Raw genomic sequence first — 9,286 nt, 5'->3', positions numbered from 1 at the left:
TTCCGTCAAGAAGAGAAATATTTTTTGGGAAAAAACATTAACTGTAAAACAAGTCTAATACGTATACCCAGATTCCCCAAGACGACTGTTTTTGACCATGTAAAACATTGGACAGCCGGCTCCAGTCATTTTCAGCCGGCTGGACATCTTCGTCTTACGTGTTGTGCTCTCATTGGACGGATGATGCCACCTATCCACAATTCTTCATTTTCGAGGATTTTTGTTTTTATTGTTGGTTTTTTAAAAGAATTTTGAAATTTTGAAATTTAGAGGGCGGCTATGGGGCGCTCCTGTTTTTACTCGTATAAACACTCTGAATAGTACAGAGCAAAGTATGATTTTACGGAAATGTCCTTAGTGTTGAGAGGAGGACAAAGTACGGAACCTTCTTATTTTTCCAATGAGAGGTTTCTACTTTCTAAAGCTGTTCCCTTCTCGAGGTTGGGTCCCACCGGATAATTCCCATTTCCATGTTTTCAAAGTTAAAACTATGGGCCGGGCTGTGTGAGAGATCATTTTTGTCTCTCTGTTTTTTTTTTAATGGGTCAAGGTTAAAAGCCCACCACTGTTTGAAATGCGAATTCGAATTTGGAACGGTTCTACCCACCATGGGTCCCTTGGGTTATGGGCGGGAAGGAGAAAGTCAGACACGAAATCATGTGACCAATTCGAGTGGTTGATTCTTTCGGATTTCGAAATCAAATTTTCCCGGTATTCGGAACATAAAAACATGGGCTTTGGGTGGGTGTTTGGAGTGTACCCAAAAATATCAATTCATCACATCACGGGCAATTTAACCCTAGAGAATGGGTGTGTGTGTATCAGCATATAACCATCTGCACGTAATTTATGGGCACAGAAAGGGGACCATCCCTCTCCCGCAAGCAAAAGTTTCAGCTGCTTAGACTATAAATTCTTTATGGGGTGTTGTGTCTCATCTTTCCAACTTTTCTCAAAAACCCCCTCTTTCTCTCTCCTTTCCAGACAGCAATCACCAATGGCCTGCACGCCTTTCTCTTTGCACTCACATGTAACATTCTGTGGGTTCTCACTTCTTTGCACTCCAAGGTATAAAGCGCCAACTACTGAGGGATTTGGTTCCGAACTGTGATTGAGCCCACCAGAAAATGGGCCTCACTCTGGACACCTGTTTGTTTGAATGGGTAGCCAATGGCCCATAACAAGCTTGGAATTATTCCACAATCAGATGAACTTTAAATTTGGGAGTTAGAAGAAAATTGTTGAATAATTCAAGAGAGAATCAATTTAAAATAAATTATAGATACTAGAAATGCACCTATCAAGTATATTGTTCTTATCCTCCTTCGAAGAGCATCCTCGTTGCTTTGATTCAACGCAATCAGATAAGCTATACAATCCCATACAAGACTTTTCTCAGGTTCTTCACACCATGCACACGGGGCTCATCCGGGTCAGTCCACAAATCAATTTATGCTGATGATTCACCAGACATCTGTCATAGCCCAGATGTAGTCTCATCTTACATCAATCTAGGTTTTTTATATCTAAAGCCAGTAAGTTAAGAGCTAAGTATGTAATAAGTGATGTACTCAGGGTCGAAGAGATATGGGCATCCATGTGGCAGAAATCAGATTACATCACAGCCGCAGGGAACCCAGGAGTAGCCAATTCCACAAAGAAAAAGCAAATTCAGTTTCCAAGAAAATCAAATGGAGCTTACGTGATACTGAATTGGAAGGTCGCTTTGCAAAGAGCTGAGTGCAAGCAGAATGAAGAATGCCACAATCTGCAACAAAAACCCATATGATAAGTGGGTACTCAGCAAGGTTGTTGGAAAGATAGACTAGCATCAGGAGATTCAGGACTCACCAGAGCTGAATTATGACTTGGTGGGTTATAGCGTAAGATCTGATGCAACACAACTCGTTGTGGAAATAGGTTGGGTTGTTAAGAAGAATTGTAGGCTTATTAAGAAATGCCTAAAGCGAAACCTTCAATTTCTAATCAAATCACCTCCTGCTTCCAAAAGGTGTGTTGATTATTTAGTACATCACCTGACCAACAAGCCTATATAGTCTGACCTACTGCATTCTGATTGTTTGCTGCAGGAACCAAAGATTAGAATGACTAGGCAAAGAATTAAAGTATACCTATCATTCCGCACCCCTGATTCCCTGCTCAGTGGTTTTCTAGCATTGGGATCAATCTGCTCAACCTACAATAGATAATGGATGCTGAGACCCTTGATAGAAATCTAAAGAAAACAATAATAGAAGAATTGACTTATAACATGAACCTTTTCAGAAGTTTCAAAAGATAGTTGTTCAGAAGTTTGTCATAATGAAAGTTACTTTCATCCTTCTCCTCTTCCACCACCCTGTCAGAAAAGTCAAAAAGATAAGACTATAGAAAACCCTCCACTACAAGAGCACAAAGCCAGTGATGGGATGAAAACAACAAGACAAGTGATTTGTAAGTCTAATCCATCTTCTTATCACAAGCCGTAGAAAGTGACAAGCAAGCACAAACTAATGCTATCACAAGAACAGGTTTATTGATGTTGAATAAAATTATCAATACAACCACCTTGCAACTAAGATAGAACAATTGCTTTAGCAATGATAATGTTTGAAATCAAATCCCACAGTCTAATGGAATTAAGTCTCTAACTTGGTAGAGTGGAGTCCTTATTTGGTTTTGGTTAGACATCAGTTTGTGCCTAGAGGAAGGTAAACAGAGCTTCCTTCTTCTAACTTATAACATGTAGCCGGCCAAAGAGATAGGTGGTGGGTGCATGCAACGAATTCTTCTGAGTAGATGAAAAGGCCCAAAAGGCAAAAAAGAGGATCTAACAGCTAGTAGAAATGCATAATTCTCTAATGTGCACTCCCCTCAAAGCATGGACCAGCTGCTCTTTTGCAGCATGTTATAAAGGAAGTATAACTCTATGCTCCACTGTTCTGTTTCCTAAAGTGGTTGAGAACTTAGACAATGAAGCCACCCAATGCTAATGACTCCTGGCTGACTGGAATTTTCTATGACATGGAGAGAACTACTTCCAACGAAGTAACCCTCAGCTAAACCATTTAGTGTCACATTTTCTCCTCCTCTTTGTTTATCCTAAATTGATACAACGGTCTTTTAGCTTCATTATTCAGTGGATCAGGGCTAATTCATTCTTTTGGCTTGGACAATAAGTTGGTATCGATGTCCCTTATATTTTTATGAAAAAATATGAGCATAAATGATAAACTAAGCATTTTTTTTTCCCATCAAATAATAGGATGGTAATTGATCTAAAGGTTCACATCTAAAAACACTTTTCAAGATAAACATTAAGAGCTCGTTTGGTAGTGATTTTAGGAAACACTTTCAATATTTTTAACACTTTAAAAATTTTATCATTCAAGTGTTAGAAAGATTAGAAACGTTTTTTAGAATCGCTATCAAACACACTCTAAGTACACAGTTAATTCCAATATCAATGGACATAATAAAAAGGGACATGTTCTCATGCCAAGTCAACATCACATGTAGTAAGATTAAAACAGTATACCTTGGACTTCAACAAACAAGAGAATTGAAGAAGGCACCACAACATCATAGAACATTGTTCTAGTTTGGTATAACTTTAACAGCAGGACCTGGAATAAGAATATAAAAAGGAAAAAACCTTATGAGAAAAGAAGGGAAAAAAAAAAACTCTTAGCAAGGAGACACTATCCTGCTAGAATATAACCACAAACTTCCAAAATAGCACAGAACAAGAACAGAACTTTCCCCGCTAATAAAGAACCTGTGAAGATATCAATTTGACCCAAAAGTTTAAGCTTTTAGATAATAGCAAACAACAGATAGGATCATTTAAAATTTAAATAAATGGAAGAATAAAAAAATAGAAACTCAAACTCAAGACCTTCAAAAACCAAAGTTTTAATACTATGTTAAGCTACCAGTTTGACTCAAAACTCAAGATTTTAGATAATTGAGCAACAATGTATATCAGGCAAACAGAAACATAGTCCATGGGGGCGGTTGCAATTATTTGTTTAAGCCATCCAACCTACATAGAAATAACAAGGCTCAAACAAATAATTCATACTGGAAATCCAGGTCCAGGAACAGCCTAGTAGTTTAGTAACACCAGAATTTGTCCAGCCCAAACCTGGATTTAGTATTGAATTCTTGTGCACCCCAAAAGACTAGTTTAGATAGTATCCTGCTGAAAATATGGGTCTGCCTGGTCCAACCTGAATCCAAATTGTTGCCATCTTGATACCACAACATCCTACTAGGCTATTGAAATAAAAGTCATAGATGACAATTCCCACTTGAAACAAAAACTAAAGTCTATGACATAATGATCATCCAAATAATTGATATAAATCACCAGGTAACTTTGATATGCTTTTCCAGTATATGACACATCATACTAACAGCTAAAGTCTTTTAATTGATGTTTGCTGTCCATATTGACCAACTAAACAGATAGAATTTTGCATCTTAACCAAGACAAAGCCTCAAAATTTTCTACTCCACCTGACACAATTTCAACTGTGGTTTCCAGAAATGTTCAGCAAATATCAATAAGGTTTATTGTAGTCCCTATTGTCTCAGATATCACCCTTGCCATAACTTGATGAAGCAACCAAAACCTACACCATAAAAAATCTCACTGAAAATGGCAGTATGGGCACTAGGGTGCAGTTAAGGAAAAGTTTAGGCTAGTGACCAGCAGGATCACATGCTAAGTTGACACTAGGAAAGATGCAATGACCATCAACATAAAATCAATAACATAGTAGTAAGGTCATTTGACCCAAAACTGTAGCAGAAGACAATTTTCAAAGAATCTCACCATGTCTCACCTTTACCACTCCTCAGAAGACTTCAATATTGTTGTAACATAATGCTAGCTTTCCAATTGCCATGTTCTGGTACAAGTAGGCATATAAATTCAGATGAAGGCTTCCAACTAAACATATCATAAATTAAATAAGTTCAAATGCGCAAAAGTTATTATTAGTCACACAATTTACCTGCACCCGGAACCAATATTCTAACACCAGCCTATTCTGATAACAATGTCAAATATGCTATGGAATGAGTGGTCACAAAGGATGAAAATATCGGATATTCGCAGAATATCGATGGTTGGATTTTTCAGAAATGTCATATGGAAGTTTTGGGGAAAAAATTTCGATGAATCGAAATTGATCAAAACTTATAGAAATATTGGGAAAAAAAACTGATAAAACAAGCAATGATACACATATTGAAGTTGTTTCTTTTAAAAAAACAATGTATGTATAATGATTTTTGATGTTCAACAATAACACTTGTAAGAAGTATGAATTTTGAGATGTGGAGGTAAAAAATTGATTTCATTAAAAATCAGTACTTTATACAAATTACATTCCAATAGTTCCATTTAATACCAAAATGAGGACTAATGTGATTCCACTATGCTTAGGATAAAGGAAGACCATCTTCATATGGATGATATTGGCACCACGAGATGGAGTTTACATTATAATTCTAAGTAGAATATGTCAAGCATAATTCTCTTTGTTCCTTCCCTCTACCTCTCCATAGATGGGAAACTATGAGTTCACCAATGTGTTTGTTTGGAATCCTCATTGCATATGATCTGGAATGTCATATGATATTTGTGGAGGAGGATGGTTAAATATATCGTAGTCCTGGTAAGTTCATCTCATATTGTGGAGTCTATCAATAACCCTAATTTTAAGGAGGATAAAATTGGCCTTATTTGATAAGTCACTATGGTGAGTCCCTATACTTGTGGACTCAAAGCTCGCAGAAACTCCTTATCAAATGTTGGCAGCCTCTGATGGGTCTCAGTCCCACCATGTCTCCACTCTCTATCAGATTTTCTAATGACTCCTATACTTATACCAACTTTTGTAGAGCCATGGAATGAGATCAAGGTGAATTTTGGGCAAAATGAGAGCAAGATAGATTTCAAGTGATATTTGGATGGAATGGGATCAAAACGAGGTTATTTATAACCAAAATCTGGGCTAAAATAGCCATTTAAAAGCCCATTAGCCATTATTGTACGTTTCTGACTGTTAGATCATGTTTAAATTAAAATCTAACCATTGGATCAAAGGAGAAGCATCCTCGTGATATTTTTGGAAAAAATTGGCAATTTAATCAATGATATATCAGCAAAATATCAGAAAAAAAATTGTCTGGGCCAATGCTGATTTTTTTGCCATTTTTTAGTGAAAATTGGCTAGAAAATCAGCCACTTCTAGCTTTCTACGTGGCTTTCCTATCAAGGTCCTCTACTGTCCAAAATTCTGGATCAAAATTCAGAAAATTTTGTGGAAATTTGCTTCCTTGTGGGTGACTAATAGCATCAAAGGAAGGCCAAATGTGTTTTAACTACATAATGTGGTAAAATTGATATTTCCTAGGGTTACATTCTTGTATTAACGCATTGTACAAAACCAAAATTTAACCTTTTATAATTTACCATACACTCAAATTACATTAGTCTCAAACCTAATTATAAACTTTAATTAAAGAATAATATTTCTAAGGAATCAATTAAAACTATCCAAATTTGGTGTTTCTAATCCTTATAAATAGAATTAATTCCAAAAATTCCAAGACAAGTCAAAAATGCAATTTATAAGAAAAGGGTTGGAGAGGAACAACTCTTCAAGGGAGATCCAAAGCTTTTTTGAATCTTCAAAGAAGGCTTCAACAAATCTTCAATTTCTTCAACATATCTTTCAAATTGTCAAGATATTCAAACCATCAAGGTTCAAGCATTAAGATCAAAGTCTACAAAAGAATCTTTGATCTAAGATCAAGGTGCACAAGCCAAGTCGATGTTGTTCAAGTCAAGGCAAGGTCCAAGTCAAACTAAAGCCCAAGTCACACCAAGGCCCAAGTCATGTTAAGATCCAAGTCAAGTCAAGGTCTAAATCACGCCAAAGCCCAAGTCCCATTAAGACTCAAAACTAAACAAAGTCTAGGCCCAAATTAAGCTCAAGCTTCTTCAAACCCTCAATTAACAACTAGAGAAGGAAGAATAGAGGACAAAATAAAGATTGTACCTACACCATTCTTCTAATCAATAAAAATCCAATTTGACTACATAATAATTTTTCCTAAAGAGAAATCTATGTGTACACATGTAAAATAAGGTAAATAAAATTACATAGAAAACTTTTTCCTTGCTAGTTATAGAATTGCAAGAAACATGAGCTCTTTACTAAGTCCAAGTTTGGTTAATATGCTACAAAATACTTGTCATCACTTTTCTAATTAAAAACACATTTGAATTAGTACACGTAACAAGAACACATGTTAAAAAAATTGGCATCTAAAAAGGCTTTAACTTTATAAGAAAAATTAAACATCCAAAAGAGTTCCAAATCAAATCAAAACATATAACTAATAGCCTAATACAGAAAGAAACATTAAAATTCAAGAATATAATTTACAAGTTAATAGTAATACTAGAACAACACCAATGAGGACAATGACAAATCAAATGCATGTTTTTCGTGTTATGATGAATGCTAAGTGATATGACTCAATGCACCAATCCATGCAAATCCAATACCCCTACCCTATCGCTCAAGATCAACTTTTAGTTACTAGTCTCAGTAAATCTTGTCACAGCTAGAGTAGATTTCTGATTCACTCAAAGCAATAAAAATGTAGAGTGCAAGTGGAAACTCTAGGAAAAAGATAGGAAAAAGATTGGAAGCCAATCATAAAGGCACAGGACCTAAACCTTCTCAAGCACATCCCAATGTTGATTGGTAATAGGACAAAAAGAAAGATCTAACCTATGAATCAATGATTACTTACATTGTTGAAATAGCACTCCAACAAGAATCCCTAACTGGTAATTAACAAAACAAATTCTAGGGTAAGAAATTACCTTGTTCTAGATCTAAATGTAAAGTTGAAATTTTGATAAAATTGGTACATGAAAATTTTATACTCCTTTGTACCATCTAGACATAAAGGAAACCACATAATAATAGACAATTGACCGCTTCAACTACTGAAAGCTCTAAATGATAATTCCAGATTCTCTAACACTCTCTATCAGGGAAATTATTTGTCTTATAAGCATCATGTTCTAGGTCAAACTACAAGCTTTTCGAAAGAACAAAAGGAAAATGGGCAAGCATCATCCAAGAACATCAGTAATCCTTAAAAAGCGCCCACTTGCCCAGTGATAAGCAGAAAATATCATTCCTCCTCATTAAAGGTTCATGAAGATGTAGACAGAGAAAGAGAAAGAGGGGGAGGAATGGAGCCATCTTACTAATCCTTTTCTGTTAGAGATGATGATAAAATCTAAACAAAATGAGGCCTTATTAATCAGATTCGATCCTTCATCAAAATATTACATGAAGTGCTCTTTAAACCTTGAAGATCAACTACCCTATTGAAAATTATAAACCATCAACTTTTAATCATACTATCAAAAATTAAAAGCAAAACCAGAGGCAGAAATTGTCAAACTATGTAGGGACTTGCAATAAGCCACCATTTGGTGAATGCACTGTCCCCTCACAGTTTTGGTGAGTAACCACACTACTTCGTCTATACCAATAATGCCTATTGAGTTGAAAATTTTGATTTATTTCAACCACTATGATTGAGTATAACATTGTTAAGCTGCCAAGTTTTCTAAAAGAATACCTCATGGGGGGAAAATAGTAGAAGGGACTCGAACTTAAGATCTTTAATTAATCACAGCTTCGATACCTTGTTGAGTTACCAAGTTCCTAAAAGCTTAAATTGCTAGGTTACAAGACCACAATGCATATCAAGCTAACAAACATAACACAAAAAAGCCCATATAACATAAATGTGGCCATGGTTTGCTTTGCTAGAGACAATAGGAAACTTCAGAGTTCCTGCCTCTTTTTAAAGCTTATTCAGTATTTAAGATCTGTGAGAATTCATGGTTAGAAAACATTAGAGTGTCAGTATTTGTCTAACACGTGACAACCAAATTTCCGAAAAGGATGAAGCTTATGAACATTATAAAGGAAAAACTAATTCAATAAAGACAACGATGACAATCCAAATATAATTACTTGGAGAAACAATTAGACCAACGCTAAGCTGCAAATGAAGAGAGAAAATAAAGAAAAACAACTTAGGTAGCTAGAAATCACAATTCACATTTTCACCACATGACCAGAATTTTAATGTTGGAGAATATATGAGCAAACTCAACCCCACCCGCATGTGCACATACCTTGAGATTACTCTCTACTGATCTAGACTAGAAGAT

The 9,286-nt window shown here is 35.7% G+C and overlaps 1 long non-coding RNA gene across 10 annotated transcripts in view; it reads right to left on the bottom strand.

Moving 5' to 3' along the window:
- Positions 1-1,241: 1,241 nt before the first annotated feature.
- The window catches only part of LOC117912249, an 8,927-nt gene continuing 882 nt past the window's right edge, over positions 1,242-9,286 (bottom strand). For 2 of the 10 annotated variants that reach the window (XR_004650987.1, XR_004650994.1), the window contains exons 2-7: positions 4,841-4,916; positions 4,522-4,637; positions 3,539-3,626; positions 2,279-2,359; positions 1,852-2,197; positions 1,242-1,768 (exon numbers count right to left, since the gene is read on the bottom strand). This is a non-coding gene — a long non-coding RNA (uncharacterized LOC117912249). The remainder of the gene's footprint in view (positions 1,769-1,851; positions 2,198-2,278; positions 2,360-3,538; positions 3,627-4,521; positions 4,638-4,840; positions 4,917-9,286) is intronic. The other 8 variants (XR_004650993.1, XR_004650996.1, XR_004650992.1 and 5 more) reach the window with 7 other exon arrangements.

This window comes from Vitis riparia, chromosome 4 (assembly GCF_004353265.1).
Source record: "Vitis riparia cultivar Riparia Gloire de Montpellier isolate 1030 chromosome 4, EGFV_Vit.rip_1.0, whole genome shotgun sequence".
NCBI classification, from domain to species: Eukaryota; Viridiplantae; Streptophyta; class Magnoliopsida; order Vitales; family Vitaceae; genus Vitis; species Vitis riparia.
This window is presented reverse-complemented; position numbering and strand designations above follow the sequence as displayed.